A 16,810-nucleotide genomic window follows, 5' to 3' on the forward strand; every position below is an offset into this window, starting at 1 on the left:
TGCGGGGGCGGTCGGTGCAGCCCGAGCGGTGGTCGTGAGCCCCGGCGTCTTTGTGCGGGAGCCTCGTTCAGCCCCTCTTCGCATGTCTTTGTGTGTCTCCCCTGGCTAAACCCTCAGTGCCTCGCGGGGGGTGTGTGGCACGATCTCAGCGCGCCGAGCGCCCTCCTGCTCCCAGCTCCGTCAGCCCTCCGCTCCTCTCTCTACAGGGCTCTCGCTCCTGTCGCCACTCGACGCTGCTTTCCTCCTTTCAGAACTCCCTCCCTCCCCACTCCTGGCCGCGCCGCCTGGGCTCGCCTTTATGCACCCTTTCCGTCGTCGCTTGTGTTCCCCCTTTTGGTGTTTCCCCCAAAGTTCCTCATAGTCTGTCTCCCCACCCCCTGGAGGCACAGCCTTTTGGGTTCGCCTGCTGGAGCTCTTCCTTACTCAGTCTTCCACCACCTCCCCTATTCGCTAACCCTCTCTATCCGGCTAACCCTCTCTATCCGGCGTGCCTAACGCACCAGGCTCCTTTCCCTGGCCTGACTGGTGGAGATGCGGGGTGTGGAACCTCGCTGGGGAGTGGGTCCAGGAGCCCTTCCCCTCCACGACCACCACCCTCGCCCCCCGTTGTGATCTTTCAGGACTGTAGAAGTGAATACCCTTACTGGTGCGTGGAGACCCGTGGGGTGGTAAGGAAAACGCTGGCTTCTTCCAGTCTACACCTGGGGAAGGGTTATGGACCCCCCTCCCCCAGTATCCCCCACACCATCTGCATGGTTGCTTGAATTAGTGGGGAGCTCTTATCAGCTGAATACCCTATATCGGAAGCATGGGGAAACGCACAGAGAGCCAAGGTGAAGAAATCAAGGAATACAAAAGGACTGTAAGAAAAACCAATTTGACTTCCTTTGCTGGAGACGAAAGTTGCAAAGTGTTCTCAGTGATAGTAGTGGGGTGGAAGACCTCCGACCTCATCCTGGACCTCATCCTGAAGTCGTCGCCCAGCCCCTGTTCCACAGCACCTGAATCCCGACTTGGCAAATACCATACCTGCCCCAAACCGAGGACCGCTGTGCCAGGACTGAATGAAGGCAACTAACAGGGGATAGAAGAACGTAGATTAGATGTTGTAATCAGCAAGTACCCTCACACCATACATGATGTGGGGTAACGTCAGTCTGTTCGCCCAGAGTAAACTTTTTCTTCCTTCCCTTCCCACTTTGGCAGCGAGACTGCCCTGCTGACCTCCTCTCTCCCAACCCCACAGCTGTTTGAGAGAGTTTAGCTTCCATAACTGCTGCTTGGCCAAATTGGAGTATTTTTCCAGTTACAAGGAGAAAGTCCTAGTGAAAGCTACAGACTTGAGAGCCTAAGGAGGCAATTTATAGCAAAAAGCCACCTGATTGTAAAAACATCGTAAACCTTTTGTAAAACAGTGACCATCAGTGATAAAAATACCAAATTGTTTTTTAAATTCCAGAACACATTGGATACTTCTTTCCCATATTAAAATTATCTTCCTAGTAGACTTCCTGCTGGAATTTAAATACATTTCCTGCGACTTCTGTTCTCAATAGCAGTATAGCTGGAAATTCCTTCTAAAATAAGAATAGGATCCTCTGCCTCCCAAACTTACTTTCCAAACTCCGCTGTATTAGTTGCCATGACCCAGTCCTGTGGCATTCCCATGATCTGTTGGGAATCTGACCATGTGATACATACAGTTTTAGTTAGCTGATTTCCAGAATTGATAGCCAGTCTTTCTCTCTAGTTCCAATACACAAGCCAGCCTCTACCACTGCACTCTCCAAACTCTCTAGGCCACATGTCATATGTTTGGTAATTTGGCTTTCTGGGTGCTGTCATTTCCCCTCACGTACCTTCCCCATCCCTGTCTTAAATTTACCTGGCTAAGGTAGTGTATCAGGGTTCTCTAGAGAAAGAGAATCGATTGAATATAAAGAATTTTATTTTAATGAGTTGATTCAGTCCTCTGTGGGGTCTGGCAAGTCCAAAATCCATAACATAGGCCAGCAGGCTAGAAACTCAAGTCAAGCAGAAGTTAAGTGCTGATGATCTAACCTTGGGGTAGAATTTCTTCTTTTTCTAGGAAACCTCAGTGTTTGCTCTTAAGGCCTTCAACTGATTGGATGAAGCCCACCTATATTATCCATTGTGGAAGATAATCTCTTTTACTTAAAGTCAACTGATAAAGATGTTAACCACATCTACAAAATATTTAGATTCAGATTGGATTACTACACTCACAGCCTAACCAAGTAACATATAAAACTAACCATTACATATATACTTAAGATCTCCCCACTGTCTGGAATTTGCTCCTGAATCCTAGCTAGTTAGATGTCTTGACAATTTGCTTCCCAGGTTAATTTGTACTTCTCGTATCTTTGTATTTATCCTATTTTGTTGTGCTTTCCCTAGACTAAACTTTATAGTTTAGTAAGCTCAGTAAGCCCATAAACATAACCCTCTGTTCACCATAGTATCCTCTATAATCAAATGAATGGCTGGTAATAAATAAGTGCTCAATAAACAGCTGCATGAAAAAATGCTTAGTAGTATAGCTGCCTATATCATTCATCTAGTCTTCCTCAGGTATTTGGAAACAGTGCTGTTATAACTGTTGTTAACTGTCTTCCAGTCACCCTCTGATTCATGGCAATCTCATGTACAATGAAATGAATCATTGCCTGGTCCGGGACCAGTCCCATCCCCATAGTTGGTTGCAGACTGTTTGCTAATGATCCAGAGGGTTTCAATGGCTAATTTTTAGAAGGAGATCACCAGGCCTTTCTTCCCAATCAACCTTAGTCTGGAAGTTCTGCTGAAACCTGATCGGCATGATGTTGCTGTTGTTATGTGCCGTGGAGTCGGTTCCAACTCATAGCAACCCTGTAACAGGGTTTCTGAGGCTGTAAATCTTTACAGGAGCAGAAAGCCTCATCTTTCTCCTGTGGAACCGCTGGTAGTTTCGAACTGCTGATCGTGAGGTTCGCAGCTCGATTCATAACCACTACGCTACCAGAGCTCCTTGACAGCAGCACGCAAAGTCTCAATGATAAACAGAGATGATGACTGCACAGGGTACATTGGCTGGAATTGAAACTTGGGGTCCTATATGGAAAGGAGCCTGGTGGCACTGTGGCTAGTAACTGCAAGGTCAGTGGTTCAAACTCACCAACCACTCCTCAGAAGAAAGATGAAGTTATCTATGCCCATAAATATTTTAAAGTCTCTGGAAGACTATATAGGGTCACTGGTAGCTCTCTAGAATAAGCACTAGACTACAAAGCACAAGATTAGCAGTTAGAGACCACCAGGTACCCCACGGAAAAAAAGAGGTTTTCTGCACCTACAAAGGTTTACAACCTCAGGGTCGCTATGATTCAGAACAGACTCCTTGGCACTTAACACCAACATTGACTTGAATCAATTCCATAGCAGTGGGTTTGTTCCTTTATAATCTTTCATGGAAAGCAAGAATTCTGTAACCAAACCACCAGTATAGGAACTGAGATGAATTTCCCAACTTCAGAATGATTTTCTATCCTATCATAGGCTTTTTATTCCCCAGATAAAATGAACCCAAACATGTTTTGTTTTTCACTAGTCCCAGTTTTTCAACAACTTAATGATTCTTTTTGTCCCTTCTGGGTTCTCTGCAAATTTAACTACATCTTGCTCCAGAACTGTTCTTCGGTCAAAAGACTGCCTAATGCTTGCCACAGTGGGGCATTAACTCACAGTTAATGCCTGTGTAAGATTTCTCTTTTCCCAGAAACATTGTACTCCAGACTCATGAGACATAAAACTCACCAACACTCCCAAATGTCAGGTCTTATTTTCTCTCCTTATTCCAATCAATTTATATGTATTCATCCCCTCCAATTTCCCTTCTGCGTTATTTCCACATTAGGCATTGCATGTATGTAGAGTGTTTGGGACAGGGCTTCAAACTGGTTCTTCCAGGTTTAGTCATAACTGATGAAGCGAAACCAGAATTAATCAAATTAGTAAATGGTGGGTAAAGTGCAATGATAACTGGAATGAGAAAAATTACAAATCAATGCCTTGCTAGAAGTTTAATCTCCCTCTTAGAAGGCAAGGGCCACATGCATGTTGCCTAGCAACCAAAGAAAGATTTTAAAAGGGATAGCAAAGTCAGAAACAACAGTAGCCGACTCAAAGTTAGTCGTCAACCATGCTGCTTTGAATGTGTGTCACTTGCCACAGTTCTGCCAATAATTTAAATCCTGCACCAGGCTTCTGAAAGGGCTCACAATGCCTCTTCTGAGTCTCTCATTCCAGGACTTTCACCCATAATTTTCCCAGTTCAGTTATCATTCCACTACACCCAAATTTTAAAAATTCAGGTCTGTTCTGGCTTAGATTTGTCAAACATGACGGAACTGGTTCAAACCAACTGGAAATCCCGGTTTGGGAAGATGTATATACACTTTAAAGAGAGACTAAAATAAGGGGAAAACTCCATAATTTAACATTAATAGGATCAGTCCAATAAGCCGAAGGCTCAGACGTAGAAATAATTGGATAGAATTAAGAAACTGTTCCCCATGCTGACTCTAGCCTCACTTTCCACTGATACCCCTCACAAGCCCCTCCTGAGACACTCCTATCCCTTTAAAATCCTTCTTGAGTCAAACACAAACTTACTGTGTTTTAAGTAAGAGGATAAAATAGGAAGTAGACTAGTTTGTGTTTCATTGCAACTGGAGAAACAAGGAAATGGGATAGTTTATCCTGTTTAATTTTATATCCGCATTACTTAGTATATATCAATCCCACCAGAGTGTAATAGAAATACTAGGTTGAGTCTGCTTCTTATTACATGACTACTCAAGGCCCTTTTTATGGATTAAAATCATCTGAAATATACAGTAAAAATTATATAATGCTTTTATTCTCATGGCTCCAGAATTGTTGTTGTTCTACTTCAATTAACAGCATGAAATACATGGAGCTTCACTTTTTATCTGGGTCTACTTAAAATGTTTCAGTTGTTGCTGTTAAGTGCCATCAAATAGGTTCCGACTCACAGTGACCTTTCATAAGGTTTCCAAGAAGTGGCTGGTGATTTTGAACCACCAAAACTGCTGTCCAGACTGATCTTGCATTCCAGTGCATTAGCCTGCAGTGCCAAGCCAGGACCTGGAGTTTTGGTGTCAAAGAAACCGCTGTGAGTAACCTATCTCTATTTGGGGAAGTCACTTGTTCTCTCTGACCATCAGTTTCTTCATCTACAACATAGGATAATATATCTAATTTATCAGAGATTGTTGTTACACTTAAAGTGAGACAACATTTATGAGGGGTGACAAAAGGGTTCTTCATTATCTTTTTAATTCCAATTTTCTATGAACTTTTTGAAGCCCCTTCATATATGTTCAACAATGTATGTCCTTAAAATCATTCTGTTCTCGCCTGGGATACCTTTCTGTGAACCAGGAGATTCCTGACTACATAAGAATAACAAATAACAACTCTAAAATGAATTTGGACATCTATTTCATCATCTGAGTACTACAGTTGCATGGTATAAGATGGAAAAGAATGAATTACATTCAGTAAATATTTATTGAGTGCTTACTAAATGTGATTTAGTAGGAGCTGTAGGATCAGCACTGGACTGCAAACCACAAGGTCATCAATTCAAACCCACTACTTGCTTGTTGGAAACCCTACACCAGGTCGCTTTGAGTTAGAACACACTCGACAACAACAAACTAAATATTCCAGAAGATAAATACTGGACTGTGAACCACAAGGTCCACAGTTCAAGCCCATCAGCCGCTCCTCAGGCGAAAGATGAGGCTTTTTGCTCCCATGAAGATTTAAAGCCTCAGAAACCCTATACAGGACAGCTATGGGTCAGAACCAACTAGACAGCATTTAACAACAACTAAATGCCCAAGACCTACAGATATAACAAGGTTACTGTATTCATGAAGCTTATGGTCTAGAGGAGGAAGGTATTTAACAAAGATAAAATTAAAATTCTGTTGTATGCCATGCTGTTGTTAACTGCTGTCAAGTCGATTCTGACCCAGAGCAATCCTGTATAGGGTTTCCAAGGAGCAGCTGGTGAGCTTGAACCTCAGACCTTGCAGTTTAAACAATGTTGCAGTCTGATGCATTAGCCCACAGCGCCGCACCAGGACTCCTTGTATGCCATAAGGAGAAGTTATTATAGTTATTATGGGAGTAGCTAACGTTGGAGGGTCAGGGAAGACTTGTCTGAGAAAGTAACTTCAATGTTGGAGCCAGAACATGAGAACCACCTGACCAGAGGAAGGATTTTGGTTCATGTCTTAGACATAGTTCTTTACTGGAATGGAGAACTTAGTTCATCAAGCCTAATAGTAGAAGCCATTAAGATGATCCAATTACATGCTTGCCAAGCAAACTTCTGATTAAAATTTAGCTCCCATGTGGATTTTCAAATAAAGTGAAACTGAATTGAATAACAAACATAAATTTCTGCTTTGTTTCTCACTAAAAATTTCTAAGTACGAATGTGGTTTGATACACACATAAGGCTCATCAAATTGGTTAATATAGATCTATAAAGAACCTCTCGTCATGCTGACTAATTAGGTTAAACTAATTAAACTAGGTTGACTAATTAAACCTGAAAGATAAAAGAACTAATTCTAGACCATGGTCTCAGTCAGTCACCTTCCACAGGTGACTTGACTGAAGTCACCAATTATTTCTAAATACTACAGCAATTAAAAAAAGAAAAAGCTACAAAAACTAAGGACATCTAAGATCAGGCTGCACTGCTCATTAAAACTCTACAGTATTTCTCTCCTCTAGTAAATAGCCACAGCACTCAAACCCTGCCTATCTCCAGTACCCGCCAATCATCTGATTACTCCCCCAATTAGGATAACTCCCCCAGCTCCCCACAATCCAGAAAGTTAAGGCTTAACTCCTGGAAAAGCAGTGGGTCTTCAGGCTCCTGCTTCAGCACTAGGGCCAGCATCCTTTTTAGTTGGATATTGGCCCACACTTCCCCTCTCCCCCTCCCACACAAATTGTTAAATATGTTGAATGTCAGCCATGCCTTACACTACCTTGAGAGGTTTCTAAAATGAGAGTACTAATAGCCCCACCAAAGGAGCTCTGGTAGCCTAGTGGTTACGAATCGGGCTGTGAACCGCTAGGTCAGCAGTTCAAAACTACCAGGTGTTTCACGGGGAAAAAGATGAGGCTTTCTGCTCCCATAAAGATTTACAGCCTCGGAAACCCTGTCCAGGGTCACTATGAGTCGGAACCGACTCCACGGCGCATAACAAAAACAACAATAGCCCCACCAAGTGAGACATTGGGGATTCAGTGTTAGAATTCTTGCCTTTTATGCAAGAGAGCCAGATTTGATTCCTGGCCAATCATGTAACTATGATGCTAAATAGGTTTCAGTGTGTGGCACTGTGGGTTAATGCACTGGAATGCAAAATTGGGTTGAACCACAAGTTTGACAGTTCAAATTCACCCTTATACAGGGTTGTTATAAGTCGAACTGACTAGCCAGCACTTAACCACAACAACAACCAGACTAAGACACACTAAGAAGAAAGGCCTGTCAATTTACCTCCTCCCCAAATTAGCCAAAGAAAATCCCTATTGACCCAAACTGTCCATTCTGCAAGTGATCATGGGATGGCATTCCATTGTACATGGAAGTTGTAATGAATCAGGTACCGACTCAGTGACAGCTAACAGGTATAACACTAGTCCCACAGCAAATTAAAGCATAACTGGAGAATTGTAACCGAAGCCATACAGGGAGGTCAACTGTTTGAAAATATCTGAATAGTAGATGGCTTATTGTGAAAAAAAAAAAAAAACAGCAACACTAAAGGAGCTCTGGTAGCGTAGTGGTTACGAATCGGGCTGCGAACCTTAAGGTCAGCGGTTCGAAACTACCAGCCGCTCCGCGGGAGAAAGATGAGGCTTTCTACTCCCATAAAGATTTACACCCTCGGAAACCCTGTACAGGGTCGCTATGAGTCGGTTCCGACTCCACGGCACATAACAACAACAACAACAACAATACTCATTCTAAATTGAAAGCAGAACTCGGAACAACTGGGAGGTCAAAGAAAGAAGACTTCAGTTGAATGTAAAAAGAAACACCTAGCAATAAGACTTTTTAAATATTAAGTAGTCCCTTAGAGAGATAATAAACTGCAAACCTTCAAATTAACTGATGGTTTATTAGACAAAATTACTATTTATTGAGTGGGCATCAGTGCCAGGAACAGTGGACTGCTAACCAAAAAATTGGAATATTTTACACAGCAGAAAGATGAAAGAAGCAGTCTGCTTCCATAAAAATTGGTATCCTTCGAAACTCTATTAAGCAGGTGATGGCACTGGCTATCTTGTCAGGAACTATGTACACACATTAAGGAGCTCTGGTAGCGTAGCGGTTACGAATTGGGCTGCTAGCCTCAAAGTCAGTAGTTCGAAACTACCAGCTGGAGAAAGATGAGGCTTTCTGCTCCTGTAAATATTTATAGCCACAGGGTGCAGGGTCACTATGAGTTAGAACCAACTTCACAGTACACCACCACCATGTAGACACATTATATATATATTAACTAATTTCATTCTCAAAAAAAAAAAAACCCTAGGTACTATTTTTAATCCTATTTTAAGATGAAGTCCTGATGGCACTGTATGATAAGCACTGGACTGCTAAACACAAGGTCAATGGTTCAAACCCATGAACTGCTTCTCAGAAACCAGATACAGGGTCGCTATGAGTCAAAAACAACTCAAAGGCGCTTAACACCAAGAAGATAAGAACACTGAGGAAACAGGCAAAATTGCCAAGGACATATTCAGAAATGGTGCAGGATATGGAACTGAGGCAGTGTGTTCCACTGTTAATCACTCTGTTCTGGTAACACACCATCAGGAAGACAGTGTATACAATGATGAAAAGTGAGCTAGATAGCTCTTCAGGTCCTCTGCCAATATGGTTGGCAAATCATAGCTGGTACTGGCAGATATCGGCATCTTCTCTTAATCTCAAAAGTGCTTAGTTCAAAAATTCTTTCCTTTGACTGCTGTGACAAAGTAACACCAACTTGGTGACTTAGAACAGCTTAAAACAACAGGAATCTATTGTTTTGTAGTTCTAGAGACTAGAAGTTCAAACTCAAGTTGCTAGCAAGAGCATGCTCTCTAAAGAAGGCTATAGGGGAGTAAACTCTCTTGTGTCTTCCTAGCTTCTGGTTGTTGCCAGCAGCTCTTGTCATTCATCTCATCACTCCAGACTCTGTCTCCTTGCAACAAAGCACCCTCCCTCTGTGCCCAGTATCTACATTTCCCTCTTAGAAGGACACAACCATTGGATTAGGGTCCATCCTAAGCCAGTAAGACTCCATCTTAACCTGATTACACTTACAAAGACTCTGTTTCCAAGTGAGATCACATTACAAGTTTCCAGGGGGTTAGTATTTCAATATAAAATTTTGTGAGTGGGTTGGAATGAGGAGAAAAAATTCAACCTGCCACACCAGCTAAATGTTTTATGTCATTTACAATTCAATAAATATATTTATTCAAATATTGTTTATCAAGCACTCATTGTGTAGCAGGAAAGCCCTTTTCTAATATTTGATAATATGCAATAGTGAAGATGATGCACCCAGCCCTTGTCATTATGGAGTTAACATGCTAAAGAAAGAATGACATTAGAGAAATGATGTCCTTGTCTATTCAGTCAAACACCACTGATTTACTTACTGAGAGATTTTCAGATTAATGTATCTCACCCCAAAAAATTAAAAATGTTATTTTGCCAAAAAAAAAAAAATCTGAAAAGGCCATTGACATCAACTGGCTCATTTCAAAAAGTAAATGGTACCTTAAATATACCACATTCAACAATGCTTTGATAAATGATTCTGTGTTTCCTTGCTTTGAAACAGATTCATGCATACAAAATTATAAAGGTAAGACTTGTCTGTTGTGTTTTTTTTTAAATGTAAACAAAATCTCTTTTTAATAATGGTGGTTCTTAAACTCATACAATCTCTTTTCAGTTTACAAAATTTTATTCAATTAAAAAAAAATTCATTTGCATGGGTGCTTTAAACAGTAGACACTTAATAAGTGTTATTAAAAATAAGGTAATATGTACATGTAACTTTGCCCAGCAGGGCATGAAGTGCTGAATAAAGGTAATTATAAAGAAACGAAATTCTTCCAAAATGGTACTCTAAGAGAATGAGTTCAGAAAACGTTAGAATTTGCTTGGTTTATAGACAGAGAGGAAATTCCACTCCAGGATTTCCTCTCCCTTTTCAACCCTGAGTATCTTAAACTGTCACTAGGAAATGAACATTCACCTGATACGAATCTAGACTTTCACATTTTCCACCTCTGGCATCACAAGTAAATTCTCCACTGACAATGAAGTCATTATACAATAGTTTTTAAGTCTTCCAAATTTAAGCAAAATCATTATATCCAGTGTTACGCTTTTTATTAAAATCAGCCATAAATCCAGAGAGAGCATTTTCACTGATTCTTGATGGATCTCATTACCTAATGAGTTTTCGGCACATCCAGTACTTTATTTAAAACTTTTATTTGTTGAGAACTTTTGCCAACCCACTATTTTACCTTCGCCTGAGACAACAACATTCTGATAGCAATGAATATAGCTTTGTGAAGAACAAATCATTCAATTTCTTTTCTAAAGTGAAGTCAACAGGCAGAGAGGTAAAAAAAAAAAAGCAAATAGAGAATATGTAAGGAATCTCCTAAAAATATTTTTTAAATGTGTTCAGTAACCAAAGATTCTGATTTCAGTTGATGTCATCATATACAGAATCTAACTTTTTCTTATACCTTTTGTCCCTGTATGAGTAAACTAAATATATGTCAGACTTTCCCAAGGCTGCCCAGTAAATTTATGGAAAAATTTGAGATTAAATTACCAAAGATCACCCTAGGTCATGTTTGTTTTAGAAAAAAGTCCTAAACCTAGGAGGAGACAGCTTTTTGTGGATTTTCTAAATTTGTTAAAAGGGTTACATGCTCTCTCCAGATTCTGCAAAGCAACTAAGACAGGGTGGCCACCACTACTGTCTTCCTTCTTCCCAGTGTCCCTGTCATTTGCTGTGACACAGCTCCAATTCATTCTCCACACTACAGTCAGATTTATTTTAAAATAAAATCTGATTATGCCAAAGCCTTGATTAAAACCCTGTACTTGCTTCCTATCACCTTCAGGATGGAGACCAAAATACTGTCGCATTCCAAGGCCTTGCATCTATTTGCCCTGTCAATAGTTGTGATAACAAGAACAACAGGAATCAGAACAACAGCTAACATGTATTGGATGCTTACTATATGTCAGGCATTGTTTCACGATATTGCATTTAATATAACATTTAATCCTCATTGTTGTTGTTAAGTTCCATTGATTTGGTTCCACTCCACACACAGTGACCCTGTGTTTCCGAGGAGCGACTGGTGAGCTTGAACCGCCGATCTTGCAGTTCAAGCCACCTTTGCGGTCCAGCGCATTAACCCACAGTGCCACACCTCATAGAAACTGTAAAAATGAGATGTCAGCAACAACAGACCTCCTTGGCTAACTTCACAATGAGAGAGGAGAATCATTATCAGCATCAGACTACAGCAAGCTCCTATGAAGCAGAGGTGAGACAAACCTCCACTCTTCAATCTTCTTACCAATTCTGGCACCAGCCACCCACCCCTGCAGTAGTCTCTACTTCTCTGCTGGGCTCGATAATTTATTGCAATAATTCACAGACAATACTCACAATTATGGGGTTTATTAGGGAAGTGCTGCTATTGTTATTGTTAAATACGGTCAAGTCGGTTTCGATGCATAACAATCCTGTATAGGGTTTCTGAGGAGCAGCTGGTGAGCTTGAACCGCCAAACTTGTGGTTCAACCCGAACTTGCAGTCCAGTGCATTAACCCACAGCACCACACCAGGGAAGTAATGGGCTACAATTCTGGATCAGAAATGTCCCAGGTGCAATTCTTCAGTCAGAACAGCCTCTTTTTGCCCTCTGCTGATAGACCTGTTTGGGGCCTTCTTAGGCATTTGTCACAAAGCTCTTTAGCTTCACTGATAATTGCCCAGAAGCACCCACGCTACTCACCAAACCAACTTTTGCAGTCCAACTCACTCACCCACAGTGTTACACCAGCACTCCTAGGATTCCATATTCCTTATTGATGTGATCCCACTGCCATAGATTTCCTTGAATTTTATTTGTATTATTAGCAAGCTAATCCCATTGGTGGGTCACATGCACCTTATTTGCATAGTTCTACCCAATCATTATTTGGGAGTCACAAAGACTATAGCTAGAAGGGACATAGTAAATACTTCACTCCTTCACAGCCACCTTATGAAGTTAGTAGTACTGCTATTATCTTCCAATAACTTCCTGAAATAAGATTGCTAGTAGGTGGATTATTTTCCACTAGCCATTGTGTCCTTTTAGACTCTTGGTAGCCCCATGTGTATCAGAGTAGAACTGTGCTCCATAGGGTTTTCAATGGCTGATTTGGACGTAGATTGCCAGGCTTTCCTTCTGAGGTACCTCTGGATGTATTCAAACTTCTGGCCTTTTGGTTAATGTTACTGCATGCACAGCTCAGCGACTCCAGTAAGTGTATACAGTTTGCTATTTAGGGCTTCACAGGAGAGAAAACTTGGCAATCTGCTCCCATGAAGATCACAGCCTGGGAAGCCCTATAGAGCTGTGAGCTGGAATGGGTTCCATGGCACACAACAACATACAAGTATAGGACGCATCTCACCAGAGTCAGCAATTATCTCTCTGAGTTCAGCCTTGAACTAGAGTCTCCCAGTTTCTTGAATGTACCCTATTCTTTATTTTCACATAGACCAGTCCAGCCAGCCTAAATGCATCTGTCTTCCTCATTGTTGTTGTTGTTAAGTACCGTGGAGTAGGTTCCAACTCATAGTGACCCTGCACCAGGTCGCTGTCGGAACCGACTCTACGGCACTTAACAACAACAACAAATCTTTACCAGAGCAGAAAGCCTCATCTTTCTCCAGCAGAATGGCTGGTAGTTTTGAACTGCCAACCTTGAGGTTAGCAGTCCAATTCATAACGACTACACTACCAAAGCTCCTTTTTGTTGTTGTTAAGTGCCACTGAGTCGATTCCAACCCATAACGACCCTGTATAGGGTTTCCAAGGAGGAGCTGATGAGCTTGAACCACCGACGTTGCAGCTAAATGACTTAGAGTTCCTTAGTAGAATATAAAATCTACTCATCGTCAAGCTTTCCTCTGACAACTCTCCCTGACCTTCAAACACTATCAGCCTACCCAGCCACATATGTTCCCCTTTTGTACTCTTTATTACCCATCACTATTGTTGTTAAACCACTTGTTCAAAGGGTTAATAATTGCCTCTGGGACTACAGATCTAAGAGGGAAGAGACTTTGTCATCTTGTTTGCTAACACAGTATCTTGTACATCAAAACCCATCAAATCCACTGCCATTGAGTCAATTCCAACTTACAGCACTACCCTGTAGGGCAAAGTAGAACAGCACCATATTGTTTCCAAAGCTGTACTGCTAACGAAGCTCACTGCCAAGGCTTGTTACCATGGAGCATCTGGTGAGTCCCAACCACTGACCTTTTGGTTAGCAGTTGAGCATTTTAACCACTATGCCACCAGGGCTCTTACCATGTACATGTTGTTGTGAAGTGCCGTCGAGTCAGTTCTGACCCATAGCGACCCTGTATAGGGTTTTCAAGGAGCAGCTGGTGAGCTTGAACCAACAACGTTGTAGTTCAGATGGCTTTGCAGTCTGGCGCATTAACCCACAGCGCCACACTAGGACTATGATCCTGTACATAGTAGTCCCCAAAGTCAATATGTGTTAAATGAAAGAAAAGTGTTACTGAAAGAATTCTGTAGCAAATCAGGACTCACAATCTCAAAAACCTATATCTCCCGGCAGGTAACAGCCAGATGTGAGGTAGGCCCACTAAGCTGAAGAAGATATTCTAGTCAATTTTCATTGATTAGAGAATATTATAGTCAGCATTAGTCAGTTACTGTCTTGAGGGAGAGTTTTTCAAGAGAAGACAGATATCCAGATAGTTTCAGGAAACATTTATCTGTTTACAAATGAGGACAACAAACTCAACTTTCTAAAATAAACAATGTGTAAGACAAGCAAAATGTGTCTGCCCACAGAACATGGTCCCAAGGTCACTAGATGGCAAACTCTGCGTTAAGGTAACATCAGATGCCCTGTGAGATCACATCTACAACAAAATGTAATGATTCTCTTACTGGGCTAGTGTAAGTATGGATACAGCTTATTTCCATTGTTGTTGTTTGTTGTTGTTGTTAGGTGCCATCAAGTCGGTACTGATTCATAGTGATCTTATGCACAACAGAATGAAACACTGCCTGATCCTGGGCCAACCTGACTATCATTGCCAAACTTGAACCCATTGATGCTGCCACTTAGCCAATCCATATCACTAGGGGTCTGCCTCTTTTTCTCTGACCCTCCACCTTACCAAACATGATATCCTTCTCCAGCGACTGGTCCCTCCTGACAATATGTCCAAAGTATGAGAGATGAAGTTTGGCCATCCTGGCCACCATAATTTCCATTAGAGCCACCCTAATTCTGCATTAAGCAAATCTGCTGCACAAGACATTTTTAAAGTGTTGAAGAGCAAAGATGTCAGCTTGAGGACTAAGGTGAACCTGGCCCAAGCCATGGTGTTTTCAATAACCTCATATGCATGTGAAAGCTGGACAGTGAATAAGGAAGACCATAGAAGAATTGATGCCTTTGAGTTATGGTCTTGGAGGAGAATATTGAAAGTACCATGGGTGTCCAAAAGAACCAATAGATCCGTTTTGGAAGACGTGCAGCCAGAGTGCTCCTTACAGGCCAAGATGGCCAAACGTCGTCTCTCATATTTTGGACATATTATCAGGAGGGAGCAGTCTCTGGAGAAGGATATCATGTTTGGTGAGATGGAGGGCCAGAGAAAAAGAGGAAGACCCCCAGTGAGATGGATTGGCCAAGTGGCAGCATCGATAGACTCAAGTGTGGCAATGATAGTGAGGTTGGCCCAGGATCAGGCAGTGTTTCGTTCTACTGTGCATAAGGTTGCTATGGTTCAGTACCGACTCGATGGCACCTAACAACAATAATTCTGGTTCTGCTGTCATGCTTCTCTGGTGCTTACTCTCCCTGGGATATCCTCTACTGAATCAGCATCTTCTTCCTAGATTTACAGGGACTGTGCTACATTGCAGAAGAAGCAATCCCAACTCACCCCCAACTTGTGAGTCCAAAGACACATCAGGCTGCCAATGTGATGAAGTAGCTTACACTTCCTGCCTGCTCTCCAGCTCATCTGCCTCCAGGGAAAGAAGAAATCTGGAATTATACCATTTACTCTTCTGTAATATGGCGCAACTCACTTCTGATGGAATTGCCTTAATTGTCCTTTTCTCTCATGCTTCAGGTGGTTGTTATTGTTGCTAAGGATCTTCAAGTGCATACTGACTCATAGTGACCCTATATAGAGTTTCTAAGGAGTGGCTGGTGAATTTGAACTGCTTAGCATTTCTCAAGCTGGGGGAACTGAAGAAAAATTCAAGCCTCGACTTCCGTTATTGAAAGATTCTCTGGGCAAATTACTGAATGATACAGAAAGCATCAAGAGAAGATGGAAGAAATACACAGAGTCACTGTAACAAAAGGAAATGGTTAATGTTCAACCATATCAAGAGGCAGAATATGATCAAAAGCCAATGATACTGAAGGAAGAAGTCCAAGGTACATTGAAGGAATTGGCAAAGAACAACGCACCAGGATTGATGGAATAAAAATGGAAATTTTTCAGGAAAGTGAGGTGGCACAGGAGGCACTCACACATCTCTGCCAAGAAATTTGGAAGACAACTATCTGGGGAACTGCCAATTCCAAAGAAAGGTAACCCAACAGAATGCAGAAATCATCAGACAATCTCTTCGATATCCCATGAGAGTAAAGATTTGCTAAAGGTAATACAGAAATGGCTGCAAGCATACATTGACAGAGAACTTCCAGAGGTTCAAGCCGGATTCAGAAGAGGCTGTGGAACTAGGGATATCACTGCTGATGTCCCATGGATCTTGACTGAAAGCAGAGAATATCAAAAAGATGTTTACCTGTGCTTTATTGACTATGCAAAGACTTTCTTTCAATTGTGTGGATCATGACAAGCTACGGACAACATTGCGAAGTATGAGTACTCTGGAAAACTTTATTGTGCTCATGAGGAATCTGTACCTGGACCAAGAGGCAGTTGTTCAAACAGAACATGGGAAAACTGAATGGGTTAAAATTAAGAAAGATGTGCGACAAGGTTGTATTCTTTCACCATACTTATCCAACCTGTATGCTGAGCAAGTAATCTGAGAAGCTGGGTTATATGAAGAAAAATGTGGCATCAGGATTGGAGGAAGACTCATTAACAACCTACAATATGCAGTTGATACAACAGTGCTTGATACAACAGTGCTTGCTGAAAGTGAAGAGGACTTAAAACATTTGCTGATGAAGATCAAAGAGCACAGCCTTCTTTATGGACTGCATCTCAATGTAAAGAAAACAAAAATCCTCACCACTGGACCAATAAACAACATTCTTATCAATGGAAAAAAGATTGAAGTTGTCAAGGACTTCATTCTTCTTGGATCAACTATCAACATTCATGGAAGCAGC

At 41.6% G+C, this 16,810-nt stretch overlaps 1 protein-coding gene across 1 annotated transcript in view; it reads right to left on the reverse strand.

The window, feature by feature from the left end:
- KCNK2 (potassium channel, subfamily K, member 2) overlaps positions 1-16,810 on the reverse strand; it is a 373,030-nt gene that overhangs the window by 232,985 nt on the left and 123,235 nt on the right. The gene's annotated exons all lie outside the window — the stretch shown is intronic.

Source organism: Chrysochloris asiatica, unplaced genomic scaffold (assembly GCF_000296735.1).
Source record: "Chrysochloris asiatica unplaced genomic scaffold, ChrAsi1.0 scaffold00009, whole genome shotgun sequence".
Lineage (NCBI taxonomy): Eukaryota > Metazoa > Chordata > Mammalia > Afrosoricida > Chrysochloridae > Chrysochloris > Chrysochloris asiatica.